We start from the raw sequence: 25357 nt of genomic DNA, 5'->3' as shown, positions 1-25357 counted from the left end.
TACCAAAACAGTGGAAACCCCCCACAAATGACACCATTTTGGAAACTAGACCCCCTAAGGAACTTATCTAGATGTGTGGTGAGAACTTTGAACCCCCAAGGACTTCACAGAAGTTTAGAACATAAAGCCGTACAATTAAAAAATCATATTTTTTCCACAAAAATGATCTTTTCACCCTCAATTCTTATTTTTCCAAGGGTAACAGGACCCTAAAAGTTATTGTGCAATTTGTCCTGAGTACGCTGATACCCCACATGTGTGGGTAAACCACTATTTGGGCGCATGGCAGAGCTCGGAAGGGAAGCAGCGCCATTTGACCTTTTTGTTTGGAATTGAGATCGGACACCATGTCGCGATTGGAAAACCCCTGATGTACCTAAACAGTGGAAACCCCCCACAAATGACACCATTTTGTAAACTAGACCCCCCAAGGAACTTATTTAGATGTGTGGTGAGCACTTTGAACCCCCCAGTGCTTCACAGAAGTTTATAACGCCCGGGCGTGAAAATAAAAGATTTGTATTTTTTCCACAAACATGATCTTTTAGTCACCATTTTTTTATTTTCCCAAGGGTACCAGGAGAAATTGGACCCCAAAAGTTGTTGTCCAATTTGTCCTGAGTATGCTGATACCCCATATGTGGGAGAAAACTACTGTATGGGCACACGTTGGGGCTCGGAAGGGAAGTAGTGACGTTTTGGAATGCAGACTTTGATGGAATTGTCTGCGGGTGTCATGTTGCCTTTGGAGAGCCCCTAATGTACCTAAACAGTGGGAACCCCCCACAAATGACCCCATTTTGAAAACTAGACCCCCTAAGGAACTTATCTAGATGCGAGGTGAGCACTTTGAACCCCCAAGGGCTTCACAGAAGTTTATAATGCCCGGGCATGAAAATAAAAAAATCGTATTTTTTCCACAAACATGATCAATTAGTCCCCAATTTTTTCATTTTCCCAAGGGTAACAGGAGAAATTGGACCCCAAAAGTTGTTGTCCAATTTGTCATGAGTACGCTGACATCCCATATGTGGGAGAAAACTACTGTATGGACACACGTCGGGGCCCGGAAGGGAAGTAGTGACGTTTTGGAATGCAGACTTTGATGGAATGGTCTGCAGGTGTCATGTGCGTTTGGAGAGCCCCTGATGTACCTAAACTATTGAAACTCCCCACAAGTGACCCCATTTTGGACACTAGACCCCCCACGGAACTTATCTAGATGTGTGGTGAGCACTTTGAACCCCCAAGTGCTTCACAGAATTTTATAACGCTCGGACGTGATAATAAAAAAATCATTTTTTTCCACAAAAATGATATTTTTTTCCACAAAAATGATATTTTTGCCCCCAATTTTTTATTTTCCTAAGGGTAGCAGGAGAAATTGGACCCCAAAAATTGTTTTGCAATTTGTCCTGAGTAGGCTGATACCCTACATGTGGGGGTAAAACACTGTTTGGGTGCATGTCAGAGCTTGAAAGGGAAGGAACACCATTTGACTTTTTCAACTCAGAATTGGCTGGAATTGAAATCAGACGCCATGTTGCATTTGGAGAGCCCCTGATGTGCCCAAACAGTGGAAACCCCCAATTCTAACTCCAACCCAAACCCCACACACACCCCTAACCCTAATCTCAGCCCTAGCCCTAACCCTAGCCCTAACCCTAGCCCTAACCCTAGCCCTAACCCTAGGGGGGTGCGTTTACACTGTTCCGCGTGCGGTAAAATTGATAAAGCGGTTTTATTCTTCGGGTCAGTACGGTTACAGCGATACCTCATTTAGGTCTTTTTTTATGTTTTGTCGGTTTTATGCAATGAAAACTATTTTATATAAAAAATAATTATTTTTGCATCGCTTTATTCTGCGAGCTATGACTTTTTTATTTTTTCACTGATGATGCTGTGTGGTGGCTCGTTTTTTGCGGGACAAGATGACGTTTTCAGCGGTACCATGGATATTTATATGCGTCTTTTTGATCGCGCGTTATTACACTTTTTGTTTGGCGGTATGATAATAAATCATTATTTTTTGCTTCGTTTTTTATTTTTATTTTTTAAGCGGTTTGCTAAAGGGGTTAACTAATGGGACAGTTTTATAGGGCGGGTCGTTACGGACGCGGCGATACCTAATATGTGTACTTTTATTGTTTTTTGTTTTTTTTATTTTCAAAAAATGGATTTATTTAGGGGAATATTTTTTTTTTTTGTAATTTATTTGGCGATTTTTTAAAAATTATTTTAACACTTTATTTTTATTTTTTTTTCACTTTATTAAATAGTCCCAGGTGGGACATCACTGTCCTGTGACAGATCGCTGTGATCTGTCACAGGCAGTGCACAAGGCTTCCTCATGCCTGCATGCAATAGATAAGACAAGTGACGTGAAGCAGAACTATCAATATGGGAGAGGGAGAAACATAAATATAAACATTTATATTTATGTTTCTCCCTCTCCCATATTGATAGTTCTGCTTCACGTCACTTGTCTTATCTATTGCATTTTTTCTAGGCTGTATTGTGCATAAATATGTGACTTCATATTTTGTATTAGTCTAGCCTGATGAAGAGACCTGAGTAGTCTCGAAACCTTGCAATGTATTACCATCTTTTCAGTTAGCCATTAAAAGGTATCAACTACTGAGGACTCTCAATCCTGAATATTTTTCTATCCACTGGCTAACACGGTACAAAGATATACATCTTTCCTGTATTTTTGCCACATAATTGTTGTTTTTTTGTGTTATGTTATTTTCTATGCTCTCTTCAGACCTTAGACCATTATTACAGAAAAAACACATGCGTAACCAGTCATCTTCAAATACACCATTGCTCAATGCCTATCATATCTGGTCCTCAGGGTCTCTTCTATTGGCCAACATGAGCCACATCTTTGGAGTCTTCACTCTTGAGTGAGACGTCTGGTAATGAACAGATCCTGAATGTCAGTGCATATCAAAATTTTATCATAATTTGTCTGTTGAAGAGCAATATGTCTGTAGAAGAGCAATAACTCAAGAGATTCAATGTATAATGGAAAAAATAAAGAAGATGTCCTGACTAACTGACTATGGGCAGTGAGCATTGGAAAGATGAGGGGGTGATTAATTCTAATTTAATTTAGAATTTTTTTTATGTATTGACTATTGCAGTATTTCAAATAATACAAGTGAGTTCACCCATCACTAATCAAATACAATTAGTCCTCAGATAAATTTTTTGCATGTTACATGTGTGGTTATTGTTTTAACCAATCTCTTTTGTGATAGGAGCCATATGAGACATTAAACTTTTCAGAATGTCCTGACATTTAACAGCCAGACCACATTTCTATTTATTGGACCAGATTGAAAAAGGGTAATTTCCTGATCACAATTTTTTTCTTTGAACCATTTATTGCTATACAGAATCTTGAATTATGTATGCTGATGAGTAGAGTTGAGCGAAACGAGTCGAAAAAATTCAAAAGTCGCCGACTTTTGGCAAAGTCGGGTTTCATGAAACGAAACCCGACCCTAGGATGAGGTCGGCCACGAGGTCGGCGACTTACGCGCTAAAGTCGCGTTTCAAAAGTTTGTTTTGCGCTCTTTTTCAGCCAATCAGGATCCACGGACACTGTGGGCAACGTGATGACATAGGCACGGGTCACCACCATCTTTCAGAAGGGCATGCAAGTGATTGGCTTGCTTTGGTGGGCGTCACAGGGGGTATAAAAGGGCGTGCACGCCGACCGCCATCTTACTTCTGCCGATCTTAGTATAGGGAGAGGTTGCTGCTGATTCTGTAGGGAGAGCGTTAGGCAGGGAAGAAGACAAAAAAACTGCTTCTGCTGCTAGCGATTTGGCCTGCACAACACACCAGTCACTGTGTGTGCAGTGCAAGGGGAGGCTATATAGTGGTGTATCAGTGGTGTTGGTTGTTGGGCTGCCTTCTAAGGCTTCCTGACATTCCTGCATTGCTGTTTACCCACTGCTCTGCAAACTGCTTTTTTAAAAGCAATCCCAATTTTTTTTTTTTTTTGTCCTGCTGAGAAGACAAAAAAACTGCTTCTGCTGCTAGCAATTTGGCCTGCACAACACACCAGTCACTGTGTGTGCAGTGCAAGGGGAGGCTATATAGTGGTGTATCAGTGGTGTTGGTTGTTGGGCTGCCTTCTAAGGCTTCCTGACATTCCTGCATTGCTGTTTACCCACTGCTCCGCAAACTGCTTTTTTAAAAGCAATCCAATCTCCCTTATCCTCTAGTCACTTTTGTCACAGCTGTGCCATCGAGCCTGTCACATAGCGCTCAGATATTCATTGGGCCTCACACAATCCAAAAGTGTCCAGTGTCCAAAAGTGTGTGCAGAGATTCAAAATCTCCCTTATTCTCTAGTCACTTTGGTCACAGCTGTGCCATCGAGCCTGTCACATAGCGCTCAGATATCAGTGGGCCTCACACAATCCAAAAGTGTCCAGTGTCCAAAAGTGTGTGCAGAGATTCAAAATCTCCCTTATCCTCTAGTCACTTTTGTCACAGCTGTGCCATCGAGCCTGTCACATAGCGCTCAGATATCAGTGGGCCTCACACAATCCAAAAGTGTCCAGTGTCCAAAAGTGTGTGCAGAGATTCAAAATCTCCCTTATCCTCTAGTCACTTTGGTCACAGCTGTGCCATCGAGCCTGTCACATAGCGCTCAGATATCAGTGGGCCTCACACAATCCAAAAGTGTCCATCCAGTGTCCAAAAGTGTGTGCAGAGATTCAAAATCTCCCTTATCCTCTAGTCACTTTTGTCACAGCTGTGCCATCGAGCCTGTCACATAGCGCTCAGATATTCATTGGGCCTCACACAATCCAAAAGTGTCCAGTGTCCAAAAGTGTGTGCAGAGATTCAAAATCTCCCTTATCCTCTAGTCACTTTGGTCACAGCTGTGCCATCGAGCCTGTCACATAGCGCTCAGATATCAGTGGGCCTCACACAATCCAAAAGTGTCCAGTGTCCAAAAGTGTGTGCAGAGATTCAAAATCTCCCTTATCCTCTAGTCACTTTGGTCACAGCTGTGCCATCGAGCCTGTCACATAGCGCTCGGATATCAGTGGGCCTCACACAATCCAAAAGTGTCCAGTGTCCAAAAGTGTGTGCAGAGATTCAAAATCTCCCTTATCCTCTAGTCACTTTGGTCACAGCTGTGCCATCGAGCCTGTCACATAGCGCTCAGATATCAGTGGGCCTCACACAATCCAAAAGTGTCCATCCAGTGTCCAAAAGTGTGTGCAGAGATTCAAAATCTCCCTTATCCTCTAGTCACTTTGGTCACAGCTGTGCCATCGAGCCTGTCACATAGCGCTCAGATATCAGTGGGCCTCACACAATCCAAAAGTGTCCAGTGTCCACAAGTGTCTGCAGAAATTCAAAATCTCCCCTGTCCTATAGACACCTTGTACCTTGTTTTACATTACTATATAGTTTGTTGGATTTTGTCTACATTTCTACCAAAAATGAGGAAGGCTGGTGGAAGAGGCCGTGGAATTGGGCAGGGGTTGGCAGCTGGTAATGATGGTGTTGGTGGTGGATCTTATGGTAGTGGCAAGAGAAAAATAGGACCGAATGCAGGAGGTGCTGACCCTGCGTCATCGTCTGGCTACATAAGGCCTCGAACGCTTAGTTTTCTAGGAGTTGGCAAACCGCTTTTAAAGCCAGAGCATCAGGAAAAAGTTTTGTCTTAGGGTGGTTTCACATTAGCGCTTTTTAAGCGCACGCACGGCCGGGGGTAACTCCGCCCCCGAGCCGGCTCTCTGCCCGGCGTGCCCGCCCCTTGCTTGTAGCGCCGCCTCCTAGCGCACAGCGGCGCCTGCGATCGGCGCACCCTATCTTTAGCATAGGGTGCGCAGATCGTGCGCAGGCCGTGCGCTAGTTGCGCTTTGACCTGCGCTGCGCACTTTTGACGGTGCGCCGTGCGCGCCAAAATCAAACTTTTCGGATTTTGGCGCGCACGGCGCACCGTCAAAAGTGCGCAGCGCAGGTCAAAGCGCAACTAGCGCACGGCCTGCGCACGATCTGCGCACCCTATGCTAAAGATAGGGTGCGCCGATCGCAGGCGCCGCTGTGCGCTAGGAGGCGGCGCTACAAGCAAGGGGCTGGCACGCCGGGCAGAGAGCCGGCTCGGGGGCGGAGCTACCCCTGGCCGTGCATGCGCTTAAAAAGCGCTAATGTGAAACCACCCTTACATTGCTGACTCAGCCTCCAGCTCTATCGCCTCCTCTTCTTCAGTTGTAAAAAGTAAAAGCACTGAGTCGTCATTGGAGGCTCATGTTCATGAACCACACCTTTCCTTGTGTCCTTCACCCCAACCAAGATTGAAGGATGACGCAGGCCATACTACTGATTACTCCATGGAGCTGTTTTCACATACCATGCCTGGATTATCAAGTGAAATGGTGAATTACCCAGGCCAAGATGAATCTGACATGGAGTGCACTGATGCACAGCCGCTGATGGATGATTCTGCTGGTACATTCACTCAGAGCACTACATTGTCCTCGCAGTGTACAGAGCCAGATTCTGACCCTGATGAGACTCAGGTGCCCCTTCCCGCACACTATACCACCATACACGGTGACACAGAGGAAGGTGCACATGACATAGAAGAGGAGGTGATGGATGACCCAGTTGTTGACCCAGATTGGCATCCATTGGGGGAAGAGGGTGCTGCTTCCAATAGCTCAGATGAGGAGCATCCACAGCAGACATCGACATCGCAACAGCTGTTATCTGGCAGGCCCGGAGCACTCCAAAGACAGGTTCCAAACATCAAAAGAGTTGCTGGACAGCTTGTCCAGAGGGTCAAAAGATCACAGCGTGCTAGGCCGCAAAATGTCTGCCAAAGTAGGAAGAGTGCAGTGTGGCACTTTTTTGAACAAAATCCTCATGATCAGGCCAAGGTTATCTGTAAGAAGTGCGCAAAGACCTTTAGCCGAGGGAAAAATCTGAAAAATTTGAATACCAGTTGCATGCTTAGACATTTAACCAGCATGCACTTGCAAGCGTGGACACAACACCAAACCTCAAGTGCCACATGTGCAACTGATCACAACGAAGGTAGTCAGCAACGCTGCATTGTTTCCCCCACTGTAAGCCTACCGGTTAGCACAGCAGCAAATGTTGAGGTGTCGTTGCAAGACCACAGCAGTCAGGGAATCCCACTGTTATATCAACGAAAGACTGATTCTAGGCCATCAGAAAGAGCACCAACTCCATCACCATCATCAACCCTCTCTCAGTCCGCCCTGTCCACCGCTATTTCCACCATATGCAGCTCTCAAGTCCAGCTCACCCTCCCAGACACTATGAGTAGGTCAAGAAAGTACTCAGTCTCTCATCTGCGTACACTGGGTTTGAACGCCCACATTGCCAAACTAATCTCGTTTGAGATGATGCCCTTTCGGTTGGTGGAAAGCACAGCTTTCTGCGAACTCATGGCCTATGCAGTACCACGCTATGACCTACCCAGTCGCCACTTCTTCTCTCGCAAAGCCATCCCAGCCCTCCACCATCATGTGAAAGACCGCATTGTCCATGCACTCAAGCAGTCAGTGAGCGGAAAGGTGCACCTCACAACTGATGCATGGTCCAGTCGGCATGGCCAGGGCCGTTACGTGTCCATCACTGCGCACTGGGTTAATGTGGTGGATGCAGGGTCCACAGGGGACAGCGGTGGTGGGACAGTGCTGCCTAGCCCACGGTATAGGAAACAGTTGGCTGTAGGCGTTCGACCCTCCTCCTCCTCCTCCTCCTCCTCCTCCAGAAGCGAAAGCTCGTCCACAGAGCGCAGTCGTACGAGCACTCCATCTGCAGCTGCCACTGTTGCACACAATGTGTCCCCCTATCGAGCAGCTAGTGGAAAGCGTCAGCAGGCTGTGTTGCAGATGATGTGTTTGGGCAACAGACACACCGCCGAGGTGCTAGCCGAGTACTTGAAGCGACAAACTGAGTCATGGCTGGGCAGTGTACATCTTGAGGCAGGCAAGGTAGTTAGTGATAACGGCCGTAATTTTGTGGCAGCCATAGCCCTTTCAAAACTCAGCCACATACCTTGCTTGGCTCACACCTTGAACCTGGTGGTGCAGTGCTTCCTCAAAAATTATCCGGAGTTAACAGCCCTGCTCCAGAAGGTGCGAAGACTGTGCGCGCACATCCGCCGGTCGCCTGTACACTCCGTTCGTATGCAGAAGCTGCAGCGATTGCTCCACCTTCCCAACCACCGCCTCATTATCAACATTGCAACAAGGTGGAACTCCACCCTGCACATGGTGGAGCGGCTGTGCGAGCAGAGGCAGGCCATAATGCATTTGTGGGAGGATACACGGCCAGGCACTTTGAGAGCAGACATGGAGTTGACAGGTGTGCAGTGGTTGAAGCTGAAAGACCTTTGTAAAGTCCTTCAGTGTTTTGAGGAATGCACACGGCTGGTAAGCGCAGACGATGCCATCCTAAGCATGAGCATCCCACTTATGCGTCTGCTCATGCAAACTTTGACGCACCTTAAGGAGCAGGCGTCTGCAGCCAATGTTGATGAGGAGGAAGAGGAGGAGGGAATCCTTGATGACATTCAGCCATTGTCTGCTCAGGGACCTCTCCTGGACGAGGTGGAGGAAGAAGAGGAGGAGGAGGATGATGATGGGGATGATTACTTAGGGGAGGAGGATGCATCTCGTGGGGCAAGTGAAAATGTTGGTGTGGCAAGGTCTGGTACAGGGTTTGTGCGTGACTGGAGGGATGTGGATTTGCCTGAAAGTGCTCCTCCACCCAGCACTCGCAGTGCATCATTGACACCGGGAACATTGGCCCACATGTCAGATTATGCCTTGCGGATCCTAAAAAGGGACCCCCCGCATTGCCAAAATGATGAAAGATGACGACTACTGGTTGGCCAGCATCCTGGATCCACGCTATAAAGGCAAATTACAAAACATCATGCCACAGGAGAACCTTGACCTAATATTGGCTAATAAACAAGCAACTCTGGTAAATCGGTTGCTTGCAGCATTCCCAGCACACAGCAGCGGTGATGGTTCTCACACGAGCCGTACGGGCCGGGGGCAGCTTGGCAGAGGTGTTCGTGGTGCACACAGCAGAAGTGGCGTTGGAGACAGGGGTTTCATGACAATGTTGTGGACTGATTTTTCAAATACCGATCACACAAATGGTAATACTGCATCGATGGAAAGTGACAGGAGACAGCAGTTGTCAACTATGGTTACAAACTACTTTTCCTCCCATATCGATGTTCTCCCACACAGGTCATTCCCCTTTGACTATTGGGCCGCTAAACTGGACACCTGGCCTGAATTGGCCCAATATGCCTTACAGGAGCTCGCTTGCCCAGCTGCAAGTGTGCTATCGGAAAGAGTCTTCAGTGCAGCTGGATCAATCCTGACAGAAAAAAGGACCCGTCTGTCAACCCAAAATGTGGATGATCTAACCTTCATTAAAATGAACCACGCATGGGTTTCCAAGGATTTTGTCCCACCTTCCCCTGATGACACATAGGGTGACAGAAAAATGGCTTGCTTTGGTCCACCTCTTCCTGGTACTTCACCTATTTCGCCTTTTGCATCAGCTGAATGTCCAACATCAACATATGCCACTTTCTAAAACTCCCTAACTGTGCTGCCTCCCCCCCCATGGCCGGGGTCACCACCTAGCGCACGACACCGTGCGAGTGCCGTTGCCCTGGACAGGTGGGTAGGCCGACTATTGGGCGCGGGCACTGGCACAGGGTCCCTCATAGTGCAATCAAGTGTCTCTGATGGTGGTGGTGCACACCCACCGTCAGACACACCGCTGTACTATGAGGGGCCCAGTTCCAGTACCGACGCCCACGAGTGGGCCCCCCTTGCTTGGGCAGGGCCCCAGCATTTGCAATCTTTACCTCTCCCTGCTCCTCCGCTGTGTAATCTGGGCCGTCAAATCCATACTGTGCCTGACACCGTCTGAGCCTGCCTCCTGATGTATAGACATATATTTTGAATGTGTACGCTATCCATACATGTTATCCGGGGATACGGTACCCTTTCTAACCTTTGTGCAATCACGTGCAATCCATAATGGGCCTAACACCGTCTGAGCCTGCCTCCTGAGACATATATTTTGAATGTGTACGCTATCCATACATGTTATCTGGGGATACGGTACCCTTTCTAACCTTTGTGCAATCACGTGCAATCCATACTGGGCCTAACACCGTCTGAGCCTGCCTCCTGAGACATATATTTTGAATGTGTACGCTATCCATACATGTTATCTGGGGATACGGTACCCTTTCTAACCTTTGTGCAATCACGTGCAATCCATACTGGGCCTAACACCGTCTGAGCCTGCCTCCTGAGACATATATTTTGAATGTGTACGCTATCCATACATGTTATCTGGGGATACGGTACCCTTTCTAACCTTTGTGCAATCACGTGCAATCCATACTGGGCCTAACACCGTCTGAGCCTGCCTCCTGAGACATATATTTTGAATGTGTACGCTATCCATACATGTTATCCGGGGATACGGTGCCCTTTCTAACCTTTGTGCAATCACGTGCAATCCATACTGGGCCTAACACCGTCTGAGCCTGCCTCCTGAAACAAATATTTTGAATGTGTACGCTATCCATACATGTTATCCGGGGATACGGTACCCTTTCTAACCTTTGTGCAATCACGTGCAATCCATACTGGGCCTAACACCGTCTGAGCCTGCCTCCTGAGACATATATTTTGAATGTGTACGCTATCCATACATGTTATCTGGGGATACGGTACCCTTTCTAACCTTTGTGCAATCCATACTGGGCCTAACACTGTCTGAGAATGATAGATGGGGCCCACCATACACTGGAACATTCCAAAGGTGGACATCAGACACTGGAGCAGCATTTACAGGGCCCATTATACACTAGAGCATTAGAAATGGGGCCCATTATGTTTGGAGCATTATTTGGGCCCATAAGACAGTAGAGCTTCATCCATGGGGACCAACATATACTGTAGCATTATGTGGAGCTCATCATATACTGTTTCAAACAATATATGGGACCAATGATTCTGTATGGAGAAATAGATGGGCCTCGTCATGAGATGTAAAAAGTGAGGTATTTTTCATTGTACTATACCGCTATTTCTCTGCCGTATCGGAGCATGATGAGTTGTGGTATGTGTTAAAGGGACGCTCTTTCGCCCAGGGCACATGAAAACCTGGAGCCAGCCCTCCCCCCCCACAGTCTGTAGCCAAATAACCCCCATTTTTCAGTGCGTAACTTGTATTATGAAGTTAATTAAGGTTGACAAGCTTAAGTAAGAAGAATTGATGCTTTTGGCATTCAAATGGGCACTGTTGGTGTGTTTCCTGTCCTCCTCTCACTGCCGACTTTTATTCCCCATTGACTTGCATTGGGTTTCGTGTTTCGGGACGACCCCGACTTTTCCCTATAATCGGACGATCTTGCTCGACCCGACTTTTGGAAAAGTCGGGTTTCACGAAACGAAACGCGACCCTAAAAAAACAAAAGTCGCTCAACTCTACTGATGAGTGAAAATTGATGACATTATAATTAAAATCCTGCTTTCTCAACCATTGTGAGACTGGTTGACATGAGTATTTACATTTCTTTAATAAAACATGGGTGCCATCTAGGTTTGCTATATTAGATAAGCTAGTGTTCAGGAGGGGAAGAGATTCCTGGGTATTTGCATTTCACTAATGAATAAAGGGAGGAGCAAAACTCTCAAGATTTGTATAAAAGGAGAAGACAGCTTGGTAGCTGCACAACTCTTCTGCTGTTTGTTGGTGACTGGTCACTAAGCATTTGTGAAGAAATAACAATGGATACCCAGGCACAGACAAACCCTGAAAAGGTAATGTTTGCTTTTAGTTTTAATTTTTAGAATTATCAAGGAAATATGATATTTTAAGATTTTTTATTGACTGTTTTTTGCAACTTTCCTTAAATGCTTAACATTTCTAATATGTATATTAAAATTGACAGTATTCTGAATAACTAAAGATGACTGGTTAACATGTAGGAAATAGGCCAATGTCAGAGGATATAGTTTATCCAATTTTTCTATGGCCTACATATTAGAAAATAGGGCATAACCTTTCAAGATACTACTCCCTTAAAATTGATATTTTGTTTTTGGAGGATAGTCTGATACATTAGATGGATCTCTGCTGATCTGAAATTTTTAGCATATTCTAAAGTAATACAATGTCACCTTAGTCAATATAATGTCTATAATATAATGCAATAGCTTTTCTACAGACCTCAACTAATGCTTCTTTATGTCTCTCACACAGATATGCTGTTGTGGCCCCGTGCTCAGTTCTACATACCCAGATGAGGATTGGTACCAAGATATGGGTTGTCCGGCACATGGAGATACTCCAGAAGGGGAATGGATCTGCCTGACCGATCTAATGCAGCAAGGTCCATTTAGGAAGAGGCCAAGGCTTTTGCCACCGCATGTCAAAACATTTATATTTGTTCATATAAACAGTAAAGAAACAGAGGACACAACTGAAGAGAGTGACACAGAAGAGAGTGACACAGAAGAGGAACCTGAGGTTTTGGAATTTAATGAAAGTGAAGACAGTGACTCAGAGAACATTCCAGAGCCTCATCCAAAAAAGAGGTTTCTTCAGCGCTTTTTGCAAGAACAATGATCCTTATTCAATTGTATGGACTACTAATATAATTCTAAATTTTTTAATACATAGACTGCACATGTGTTGTGTGATGCAGATTTAAAAATCATAATACTGTAATAAATCAAATTAGTCACGTAATGAAATGTGCCAAACTTTCTAGAGGTTTTTACTTGTTTCCCTTCATGTATTACATAATGACCCCAAGCTGGTATCCACCCCAAAAACACTCAATGTATTTACTTTAGGAGTATTTCTTTAAACAATAACCATTTTCTTTAGCAAATGGCCAATATCAAATAGCAAACACCATGACTCTTTTTTAATGTATTATATTTCATTTAGTTTTAGAGATGCAATCAAGCTCCATACAGCTCTTAAATAAAGATAAATATAGGGTAAAAGTAAGCAACACTGCAAAGGAAGTGCAAATTGGATGCAAATGGTGGATCATTACTGTGAGTTACCCATATATCACAATAAACAAAATATAATTTTTTTCATGATAAATCTAAATGGAAAATAAGCAATATTGTGGGTGTTGCTGATATGGCATGCATAGGAAATGGTTAAAATATTGTGGTAAACCAGCATCAACAAATTTAAAAGAATACAGTAGTTGTTACACAGGTAAATATCAACTGATCTGAATATGAAACAGGTCACCAAGAGATATCTGATACATTTTCAAAGCTCAGAGATTTTTAATCACCAGCATGAGAAAAAAAACTTGTCTGATGTATACGTACGTGTGAGCGAACCTTTAAAGGAGTGATGAGAGCATCCTACAAGTGCAAATCAACATGAAACTAAATTTACCAGAAAAATTATTCCACAGCCCCAATATGTAGAGTGTTTTATTCTGCACTGTGGCACCTCAGTAACATCTGAGATTCCAAAAAAGGTAACATTATATACTATATTGTATACATTATGACAAATTTCTTATTACTGCAACAACATTTAGCAATGTAGCCAACAACTGACTAATACCATAAAATAATTTTCAGAAACATTGCTCGGTTAACTCTGAATAGTGTGAATATTTATGAAATAAGGAAGATGGAAGCATTTGTCAGCAGATAATCACCTGGAAGAAACAGAGCATCAGGTACATTTTGAGTGGATCTTAGCAGACCTTGATCTAATTTAGAATCTGGTCTAGGATTACAGGTTTAATGTAAAGAAATGTTACCACAATTCCTGAAGATAATATATTTATGATGATGTAGTAGCATTGGTTACTTTGTTGCTGTAATTAGAATTGCTAAAAGATTAATTTACTTTACTTTGTGAAAGGAACAGGAGTGGAGATCAAGGTGATGAATAAATCTTTTAAGTCTTCAATTTTTGTCTCCAATACTATAAAGAGAATTACATTTACTTTTCTAAACTACCAGTGTATTAAGGATTATCAGCTATAAACCGCCATGGCTATGCATATAAGGGGCTCGTCTCAAAAGCTTTACAAGTTTTAATTCTGTATCATATAGATAGGGAATATTGTACTTATTGTAAATAAATTTTCACCAAACTAAATAGTGAACAATGTGTGAGGATGCTGGATGGCAGGAAATTCGTCTAGACTTCTGGAATAAAATATATGAACCATATCTGTATGACAACTGCCATTCAGTAATTTTATGTCCACAAGAATTCAATGGCTGCTTAATATCAAACTATAATATTATACAATCTATTAAAAAGCATTAAAGTTTATTTAGTTAATATCTGGCTTTCGATTATAGAAGATAATTTGCCGGTTAACTATATTCAAATTTGCTGAAAACAGAAAACCTAGAAGTAGCTCTAATATTAAGTAACCAAATAGACAATGGCGCTTCTGCACTAATGTAAAGTAAATGTTCGTTTATTTGGGATATAATTAAAAGAATCTAAATTAACATTAAAACGTTTTACTTCAAGACCTAGCATCAAGATTATGGCCAATAACAAAAAAAAGTTTTGTTGCATCTCTAATAGGATTATACATACTGTCTTAAGGCCCCTTTACATTTAGCAATGCATCAGTGATCCCAACCACGATATGACCCGGTCAGGATCGCTGGTGCATCACTAAATGGTTGCTACTGAGCTGCCAAACAGGCAGTTCCCAGCAGTAACGCAGCAGCGGTCGCTACTTACCTGTCACTCGTCGGCGCCAGCAGGAAGTTGCCGACGAGAAATGGACCAGGCGATCACCAATAACCAGCGGGGAAGCCAGTCGGAGGTAAGTCTCACATGTAGCGATATCGATAGCAATATCGCTGCTGCGTCACAAAACCAGTGACGCTTTAGCGATATTGCTAGCGATATCGCTATGTGTAAAGCCCCTTTACTGCAACATGCAAATCAATGGATAATTACACTGACACAGGTATAATAGGGAAATATGTATGTAATAGGGAAATGTAAAGTACCCAGTAGACAGTTGAACGTAACTGGGTTTGTGATTGAACCTCACATTTTGTTATAGTGTTCTCCTTTCAAACCAAAACTTAGTTATTTGTCATCCAAGCAATGTTTAATTGTATTGTACAGGCAACTATAGAGAGAAAAATGTACAAGTAAGCATGTAGAGAAAACTTCATAATGTAAAACGAGGAGGGGGTGTCGCATTGTATGTTAGAAACGCGTATATCTGCACAGAGATTGAAGCTTCAGAGACTGGGAGTTCTGTGGAAACTGTTTGGGTAAGAATACAAGGACAGAACAATGGAAAGGACACCATTGTAGGCATTTACTACAGGCCGCCTGTGCAAGCTGAAGCTATGGATGAACTCTTTATGCATCAAATGGCCAAGTTCTCCAAAAAATATGACATAGTTGTCATGGGAGATTTCAACTATCCAGACATTTGTTGGGAATCTCTCTCAGGCAAAACTAACAGGTCAAGGAAATTCTTATCCTCTCTTGCTGACAACTTTATCTTCCAAAAGGTAAGGGAGAAAACAAGGGGAACTGCTACCTTGGATCTAATCCTTATAAACAGGGAGGAAATGGTTGAGGAGGTAAAAGTGGCTGGGACCCTAGGAGGTAGCGACCATGCTATTTTAGAATTTTGGATAACTAGAGGCGGAAGACCTGTGAAGACTCATACGTCAAGGTTAGATTTCAGAAAGGCAGATTTTAAGGGATTCAGAAAGAGAATTGGAGGGATCCAATGGCTGGATATCCTTAAAGACAAAAATGTCCAGGAAGGATGGGAAATCTTGAAAAATGAAATTCTCAAAGCACAGTTGTTAACAATTCCGAAAAGAGGGAAGAATAGGAAGCAGTTAAGGAAACCAGGATGGATGAACACAGAACTTAAGCACATGCTAAAAAGGAAGAAAAAAATGTTTATAAAATGGAAAGAGGGAGGCATATCTAAAGAAGAATATAATGCTGTCTGCAGAACCTGCAGGGCACAAATCAGATTATCTAAAGCTGAAAATGAATTGAGGCTTGCAAGAGATGTCAAAAGCAATAATAAAGGATTTTGGGGATATGTCAAAAGTAAAAGAAAAGTCAAAGATGCTATAGGATTTTTACAGGATGAAAATGATGAAATGGTAAGACAGGATGTTGAGAAGGCTGAACTTTTAAATTCCTATTTTGCATCTCTTTTCTCTCAGAAAGGAAATGTAACATCAACTGTTATTCACTGTCCTATTAAGGGAATAGAAGAATCCAGGATATCTATAAACAGAAAGATAGTGAGGAAACACTTAGCTAGCCTAAATGAATTCAAGTCTCCAGGTCCAGATGAATTACACCCCAGAGTACTGAAGGAGATAGCAGAAGAAATTTTTGAACCCCTCTCTATAATCTTTGAAAATTCTTGGAGAACAGGAGAAGTGCCAGAAGACTGGAGAAGAGCAAATGTTGTTCCTATCTTCAAAAAGGGGACGAAGGTGGACCCAGGTAACTATAGGCCGGTGAGTCTGACTTCTATACCAGGAAAGATCTTTGAACAAATTATTAAACAACATGTATGTCAATACCTGGATAAGAATGAAGTGATTAAACAGAGTCAGCATGGGTTTGTAACTAATAAGTCATGTCAGACTAACTTAATTTCCTTCTATGACGGTATCACTGATTGGGTGGATCAAGGAAATGCTGTAGATATAGTATATCTTGACTTCAGCAAAGCATTTGACAAAGTCTCTCATACAATCCTTATTGAAAAAATGATTAAGTATGGAATGGACAAGGCAACTGTTAGGTGGATTCATAACTGGCTTAGTGATCGGACCCAAAGAGTGGTCGTAAATGGCTGCACATCCAGTTGGAAGAATGTCTCAAGTGGGGTACCACAGGGCTCTGTCCTGGGCCCTGTATTGTTCAACATCTTTATCAACGATTTAGATGAAGGAATTGAGGGTAAACTGATTAAATTTGCTGATGACACAAAGCTAGGAGGGATAGCTAATACTAGAGAAGAGAGAGAGGATTCAAAAAGATTTAAATAAACTGGAGAAGTGGGCAGCAACTAACAGAATGGTTTTTAACAGGGAGAAATGCAAAGTACTACATCTGGGCAATAAAAATGGAAAAAGCATATATAGAATGGGAGGAATAGGGCTAAGTGACAGCACATGTGAAAAAGACTTGGGTATACTAATAGATCACAGACTGAATATGAGTCAACAGTGTGATGCAGCAGCAAAAAAGGCAAATGCAATTCTAGGATGTATTAACAGAAGCATACAGTCTAGATCACGTGAAGTCATTATTTCCCTCTACTCCTCTTTGGTCAGACCTCATCTGGAATATTGTGTCCAGTTTTGGGCACCACATTTTAAAAAAGACATCAACAAACTGGAGCAAGTTCAGAAAAGAGCGACCAGAATGGTGACCGGTCTGCAAACCCTGTCTTATGAGGAAAGGTTGCAGGATTTGGGAATGTTTAGTTTGCAAAAGAGAAGACTGAGAGGAGACTTAATAGCTGTCTACAAATATCTAAAGGGCTGTCACATTGTAGAAGGATCAACTTTATTCTCATTTGCACAAGGAAAGACTAGAAGCAATGGGATGAAACTGAATGGGAGGAGACAGATATTAGAAAAAACTTTTTGACAGTTAGAGTGATCAATGAGTGGAACAGGCTGCCACGAGAAGTGGTGTGTTCTCCTTCAATGGAAGTCTTCAAACAGAGGCTGGACAGACATCTGACTGGGATGATTTAGCGAATCCTGCTTTGAGCAGGGGGTTGGACCAGATGGCCCAGGAGGTCCCTTCCAACTCTACGATTCTATGATTCTATGATTCTATGATTCTAAACTTACTAAATTTTGTACACTTTTCCCTGTAAATCTAGCATAATGAAGAATCCTAAATAAATTCAATGTAGAAATATAAATTGACTAGAGCATTTATGGTAGAAAATAATCTTAGCCTGCTGATCTTTGTAAAACTTATGCTTGTAAAATGAATTATCAAGGTTCATTTTCAAAAGTAGGTAATTGTTAAGTCCGAGTCAATATAGTAAAGTAACTTACTAATACCCACATTTGATATGTTCCCCATTTAATACAAAATAGATTACCCATCAATACAAGTCAAGTCATTAACATTTAAGAAAATGTAATAAGGTACAAGTATTAATCACCTAGTTTATAATAAAGTGTAAAATTAAGTTTAAGAGGTATTCCCATCTCCAAAATCTTACCCAATATTAACAAAAACGGCTAATTAAAAATAGATTAATCCACTTTTTGTCCACCAATTATACAAATGGCACTTCCAAACACAACTTAAAAAACAAAAGGGACAGTGATAAACTGTCACCAATAGAAGAGAACCATACGTGAACACAAAATTCTGATTTTAATGATTAAAAATCAATAAAATTCATCGATCTTTTACCTGTTTGATATGTAGTACAAATAAGGGATACTACAGCTGTATACCAGCATATGATTAAAGGGTGCACATGTGGTAATTATCATTAAGGCCATGTGCATAATCTAACTGGATACCTTGTGTCATTCTTTTTCATGTGATGTAGTGATATCCTTTTCTTTATTATATATGTGCAATATCTAATTTTCAGTGTTGTGATTATTATCTGTGGTTGTTATTGTCCCCATGGGGTATGTTCATTGTAATTACGGAAAAGTAGTTTATTTTTATGGATTTTTAATCATTAAAATAAGCAGAATTTTGTATTCACGTATGGTTCTCTTCTATTGGTGACAGTTTATCACTGTCCCTTTTGTTTTGAAATTAAAAATCTAGTATAGTTCTTCTGATTCACTATGTAGCTATACAAATGTAGGGCATTGCAGTAGCTTAGATATCTATTGTTATGACCATTGATCGTGCTAGATATACAATGTTTATTTCTTTATGTATACTATATATGCACTGTCGCAATGCACTTTATGGGATTTAAAACTGTATATTCCATCTGGCATAGTATGTATGTCACTTTTAATGGATGGATATGTTATTTTTTGTAATTATTGTTAAGTACTATTATCAGGTGCACCCCTATATATCTATCACATGCACTTGATCATTGATTGAAAACTGTCCACATCTCCACAGACCAAAACGTTGCCCAGATGGGCTAATAAAAGTAGCTCTTTATCCACTGAGCATGATGATGATATGATGCCTCCATTTTTTGGATTTCTACAGTTGAGGTTTGATCTTTGCCTGGGGGGATTTTCTCCCAATTTTTCTTTTTTCTTTTTGTCTTTGTGCTGCTCTAGTTCTCTTTTTTCTGTGATTAAAGTAAGCAATAATGCTGGATTAAGTCTATATTTACCTATGATTTTAGCGCAGATTACATCATTGTGACAGAAGAATCAGATTTTTATGTTGATCTTTTTACTTTTGGCTGTCTCTTTATATGGTTCAGAAAAGTTCCGACCACATTATAAAACAAAACTGTATTCTTGAGAATACATTTTCTTTTTTTAAATTCGAGGATAATGGAATAAGTTTAAACCATCTTCAGTCCTGGGATCATTCAGTATTAAACATGTATTTTATAGTCAATTAGAGTAGATTTTTAGCCAGCCTCTTAAGGTTCTGCAAAAGTGGTTGACAGCTCACATTTTGCTTCACTGGCAAAAAGCTAATTACAAAATAAAACAAAATCAAGTAGAATTAAATTTCAGCTCAATACCATTGCCTCACTCTAAGATTACAGTGTTAAACCCCTTTTTCCAGTCCAAGCTTTTCAATGCTGCAAATTTGTAGGGAATTTATTTACTATAACTTTTGAAAAACATTTTGCTGAATATTAGTGATTACTGAATTACAACTTGTTCAAGGTAAAGCAATTTCAAGGCTAAAGTTGAACAGTCTATATTGCCATAATGATCTATCAGGAAGCCACAGCTCATTTATGAGCTGACCGCAAGACAAAACGTAAAGCCAATCTTCACTATACAGGTATGTATGGATTATGATGAGGCATGCTGGAGGATAAAGCATGGTGGATGTGGAGCCACAATGTATGACTGGAGATTTATCCAACTATTTTATAGTCTTGATTATCACATTAATAGGGAAGTCAAACAATTTTTAAAATAAAATCCCTCAATGCTACCCTGCATGTTGTACAGGAAATGTAAAACAAAAGAATCTGCTCACAGGTTATGTAAATAACAATCTGGGATGAAGGTGTTTGGCTGCTATTTTTATTTGTCTTGTTTTATCATACTGGGCTGTAGAGTAAAGATTTGGCATTTAATTGTCCTTCTGAAAGAGCAATGACTGGAGGCCTAAGTGTCAATAGTATTTGGGATCCAATTGTCAGGGTTTTAAGTTTAGGGATTTTCACATATGAAAAAAAAAATTACAAAGCTTCTCCTACTTAGTGCAATATTAATCCCTTTCTGACATCAGACGTATGATCCAATCCCGAAGCCTATTTGACTAGGGCGGAATATTAGGTCATCTCGATCGAGGTGTGTGCGGGCGGTGACCGCCGGGTGTCAGCCAATTCTGACAGCCGATACCCGGCACTAAGTGACACGGGATCCTCATCATTGAGATTGTGACCCAATGGCGATCAGCAAAAAAAAAGTATTTGAATTTTTTAATGTATGGAGCAATATATTGGGCCCATTGTGCATGGAGCATATGTTATAAACCATAAAAAAAGGAGCTTAATACCAGATCAAAATAAAAATAAATCTTTATTGATACATTTTGAAAATAAAAAATAAAAATAAGTGCTGAAGCCCAAAACAGAGGCCGCAAATCCAATAACAGTCCAGAGAGACCTTAAGACATCAGCACAAGAATACATGATTACAAAGATATTTAATAAATATAGTCTATAGAGGTAATTCATTTTGCTTATTAAAAAATGTGCAAGTGCTTGGAAACGAAATACACTCCAAAAAGTTCTTAGTTAAAAGTAAACTGCTAAGACTTCATGTGCATGTCAAATGCCAATTCACTATGGTCAAATACTTGACAGGCTGAAATAGGCTGGTGTATGACAAGGTACAAGGTGTATATAATATTGGGGAGAATTTGAATCTCCATAGAGATTATAGGAGGCTAAACTATTATCTCAGGCCCACTATAGATTACACCTCAATTAGACAGGCTGAAATTGGCTGGTGTATGACAAGGTACAATGTTTCTATAGTATTACGGAGAATTGGAATCTCCCTAGAGATTTTAGGAGGCTGAACTATGATGCTCTCAGTCCAAGTATGGCAGCAGGCAGCCTAATAAGCAGGACTGCTGCACACAAAAGTGTGGAAAAATGAACGCTTGGTAACTACTGGACCTGCTCTCCCGCCCGTCCTCATCTTTTTGCCGGCGATGGTGGTGTTGCCTATGTTGCTGCTGCTGCTGTTTAGGCTGCTGCTCATGCTGGTCGCTGTCCTCCATGTTCACAGGACGCTTCCAGCATGGAGCAGCTCCAGCGTTCCCTTATTAAATTTCCAGGTGATGACGTCACCTGCTTCTCCCGTCCTGCACCGCTGTGCCCCCGGGGAGTGCGCACAGCGCATGTGCTGACCGCAGGGACCCGGAAGTCGTTGCTTCATTTCTGGGGCAGCGCCATCTTGTTAAACCTCTGTACCCTGGCGCTGCCCATGCATGACGGCATCTCCCAGCCCCATTCTCCTCTCCGGAGTGGCGGCTTGGTTCTCCCCCATCTGCTCACCCTGAACAGCCCATCAGCTGCAGCGGTGGCGGCTTCAGGAACCGACCCCGCCACGACAGGGGCCTCCCTGCTGCTGGACTGCGAATGTGGCGGCCCTGGACTCCTCTTCCCGGTAAGCAGCTGCTGCCCCTGCTTTTAGTTCCACGGGTCCCCCGTCAAGGACAGGAACCCAACTGGGGGCGGACGAGAGGTGCCGCCTTTTTATCTGTAGGTTCCTGTCCTTGATGGGCGGACACCCTCTCTCCATGGTGCTGTCATGGGTGAGAGAGAAACTCTCTAATGGACGCTATGCTGGTGAAATGAACTGTGTTTTTGTGATGGTTTATGCTGCATAATAAACCGCATGGACTGCTATGTTTTGTTGGAAAACCTGTGCCGGATGTGATTTGTTCACTGCCTAGCGAGGATCCCCTATCTAAATGACAGCACTACCTCACACCAGGCACAGTCAAACTCTGAAGAGGTAATGTTATGTTTCCTTTTAGTTTTAATTTCTAGAAATATCCAAGTAATAAGATGTTTTAGGATTTTTTTATTGCCTATTTTTGCAACTTATTCAATATAAGTTACTCAATATAATTAATGTAATATAATGCAACAGCTTTTCTACAGACCTCGACTAACGTTTCTTTCTGTCTCTCACACAGATATGCTGCTGCTACAGCCCTGTGCTCAGTTCTACATACCCAGATGAGGATTGGTACCATGATATGGGTTTTCCGGCACAAGGAGATGCTCCAGAAGGGGAATGGATCTGCCTGACCGATCTATTGCAGCATGGTCCATTTGGGAAACTGCCTAGGCTTTTGCCATCATCGCATCTCAAAGCATTTTTATTTGGTCATAAAAAGCTAAAGAAACCAAGGACACAACTGAAGAGAGTGACACAGAAGAAGAGGAACCTGGTGATTTGGAACTAAATGAAAATCAAGGCAGTGACTCAGAGACCATTCCTGAGCCTGATCCAAAAAAGAGGTTTCTTCAGCACTTTTTGCAAGACCAATGATACTTATTCCATTGTATGTCATAATAAAAAATTCTAATTTTTTAAAACATAGATTGCACGTGTGTTGTATGATACAGATGTAAAACTCCTAATACTGTAATAAATAAGTTGCCTAATGAAATTTGCTAAACTTTCTAGAGGTTTTTACTTGTTCCCCTTTACATGTTACATAATGAACCCAAGCTGGTATTCACCAAAAAATACCTCAATGTATTAACTTTAGCGGTATTTCTTTAAACAATAAGCATTCTCTTTGGCAAATGGCCAATATCGAATAGCAAACACCATGACTCATAATATATTATATTTAATTTAGTTTTAGAGATATGATCAGGCTCCATAGAGCTCTTAACTAAAGCTAAATATAGATGTTAGGGTAAATGCTGAAGTAAGCAACACTGCAAAGGAAGTGCAAATAGGATGCAAATTGTGGATCATTGCTGTGATTTGCCCATACATCACAAAGAATACACAAAATAGCATTTTTTTCAAGTTAAATCTAAACAGGAAATAAAGCAATATTGAGTGTGTTGACGATATGGTATACATAGGAAATGGTTAAAATCTTGAGGTAAACCAGCAGCAACAAATTATAAAGAATACAAATGCAGTTACACAGGATAGTAGCAACTGATCATAATATACCAAACAGGTCAGCAAGAGATATCGGATACATTTTCAGAGTTCAGAGATTTTTAATCACCAACATGAGAAAAAAACACTGATTATATATACGTGTAAGCAAACATTTTTAAAAAGTGATGAAAACATCCTGCAAGTGCAAATCAACATGAAACAATTTACCATGGTTACATGAGAAAAATTACTCAGCAGCCGCAATTTGTAGCGTTTTATTCTGCACTGACACCTCAGTAACATCTGAAATACCCAAAAAGGTAACAATTATATAATATATTATATACATCATGACAAATTTCCTGTTACTGCAACAAAATTTAGCAATGTAATCAACAACTGACTAATCCCATAAAATAATTTTCAGAAATATTGCACAGTTAACTCTGAATAGTGTGAATACCTATGAAATAAGGAAGATAGAAGCATTTGGCAGCAGATCATCACCTGGAAGAAACAGAAGATCAGGTATATTTTTGAGTGGATCTTAGCAGACATTGATCTATCTTAGAATCTGGCCTAGGATTACAAGTTTACTGTAAAGAAATGTTACTACAATTCCAGAAGATAATATATTTATGTTGATGTAGTAGTCGGTCAGATTCAAAAGTCACCAACTTTTGGCAAAGTCGGGTTTCATGAAACGAATGATGATGATGTAGTAGCATTGGTTAGTTTGTTACTGTAATTAGAATTGCTAAAAGATTAATTTACTTTACGTTGTGACAGGAACAGGAGTGGCGTTCAAGGTGATGAATAAATCTATTATTAAGGCTTCACTTTTTGCCTCCAATACAATAAAGAGAATTACATTTACTTTTTAAAACTACCAGTGTATTAAGGATTACCAGTTATAAACCACCATGGCTATGCATATAAGAAGGCCCTTCTCAAAAGCTGTACAAGTTTTAATTCTGTATCACATAGATAGGGAATATTGTACAATATTGTAAATAAATTTTCACCAAACTAAATGGTGAACAATGTCTGAGGATGACGATGGCAGGAAATTCCTCTTGGGTCAGGGTTAGGGGTGTGTTGGGGTTCGGGTTGGAGTTAAAATTGGGGGTTTCCACTGTTTGGGCACATCAGGGGCTCTCCAAAAGCAACATGGCGTCTGATCTCAATTCCAGCCAATTCTGAGTTGAAAAAGTCAAATGGTGCTCCTTCCCTTCCAAGCTCTGCCATGCGCCCAAACAGTGTTTTACCCCCACATGTAGGGTATCAGCCTACTCAGGACAAATTGCAAAACAATTTTTGGGGTCCAATTTCTCCTGTTACCATTAGGAAAATAAAAAATTGGGGGCAAAAATATCATTTTTGTGGAAAAAAATGATTTTTTTATTTTCACGTCCGAGCGTTATAAACTTCTGTGAAGCACTTGGGGGTTCAAAGTGCTCACCACACATCTAGATAAGTTCCGTGGGAGTCTAGTGTCCAAAATGGGGTCATTTGTGGGGAGTTTCAATAGTTTAGGTACATCAGGGCCTCTCCAAACGCACATGACACCCGCAGATCATTCCATCAAAGTCTGCATTCCAATACATCACTACTTCCCTTCCGAGCCCCGAGTGCCCATACAATAGTTTTCTCCCACATATGGGGTATCAGCGTACTCAGGACAAATTGGACAACAACTTTTGGGGTCCAATTTCTCCTGTTACCCTTGGGAAAATGAAAAAATTGGGGACTAAATGATCATGTTTGTGGAAAAAATACGATTTTTTTATTTTCATGCCCGGGCATTATAAACTTCTGTGAAGCCCTTGGGGGTTCAAAGTTCTCACCACACATCTAGATAAGTTCCTTAGGGGGTCTAGTTTCCAAAATGGGGTCATTTGTGGGGGGTTTCCACTGTTTAGGTACATTAGGGGCTCTCCAAAGGCAACATGACACCCGCAGAACATTCCCTC

The sequence above is a fragment of the Dendrobates tinctorius genome, unplaced genomic scaffold (genome assembly GCF_039654945.1).
Source record: "Dendrobates tinctorius isolate UK_male_01 unplaced genomic scaffold, ASM3965494v1 ptg000056l, whole genome shotgun sequence".
Classification (NCBI taxonomy): domain Eukaryota; kingdom Metazoa; phylum Chordata; class Amphibia; order Anura; family Dendrobatidae; genus Dendrobates; species Dendrobates tinctorius.
The sequence above is the reverse complement of the archived record's forward strand: the minus strand, read 5'-3'. Positions refer to the sequence as shown.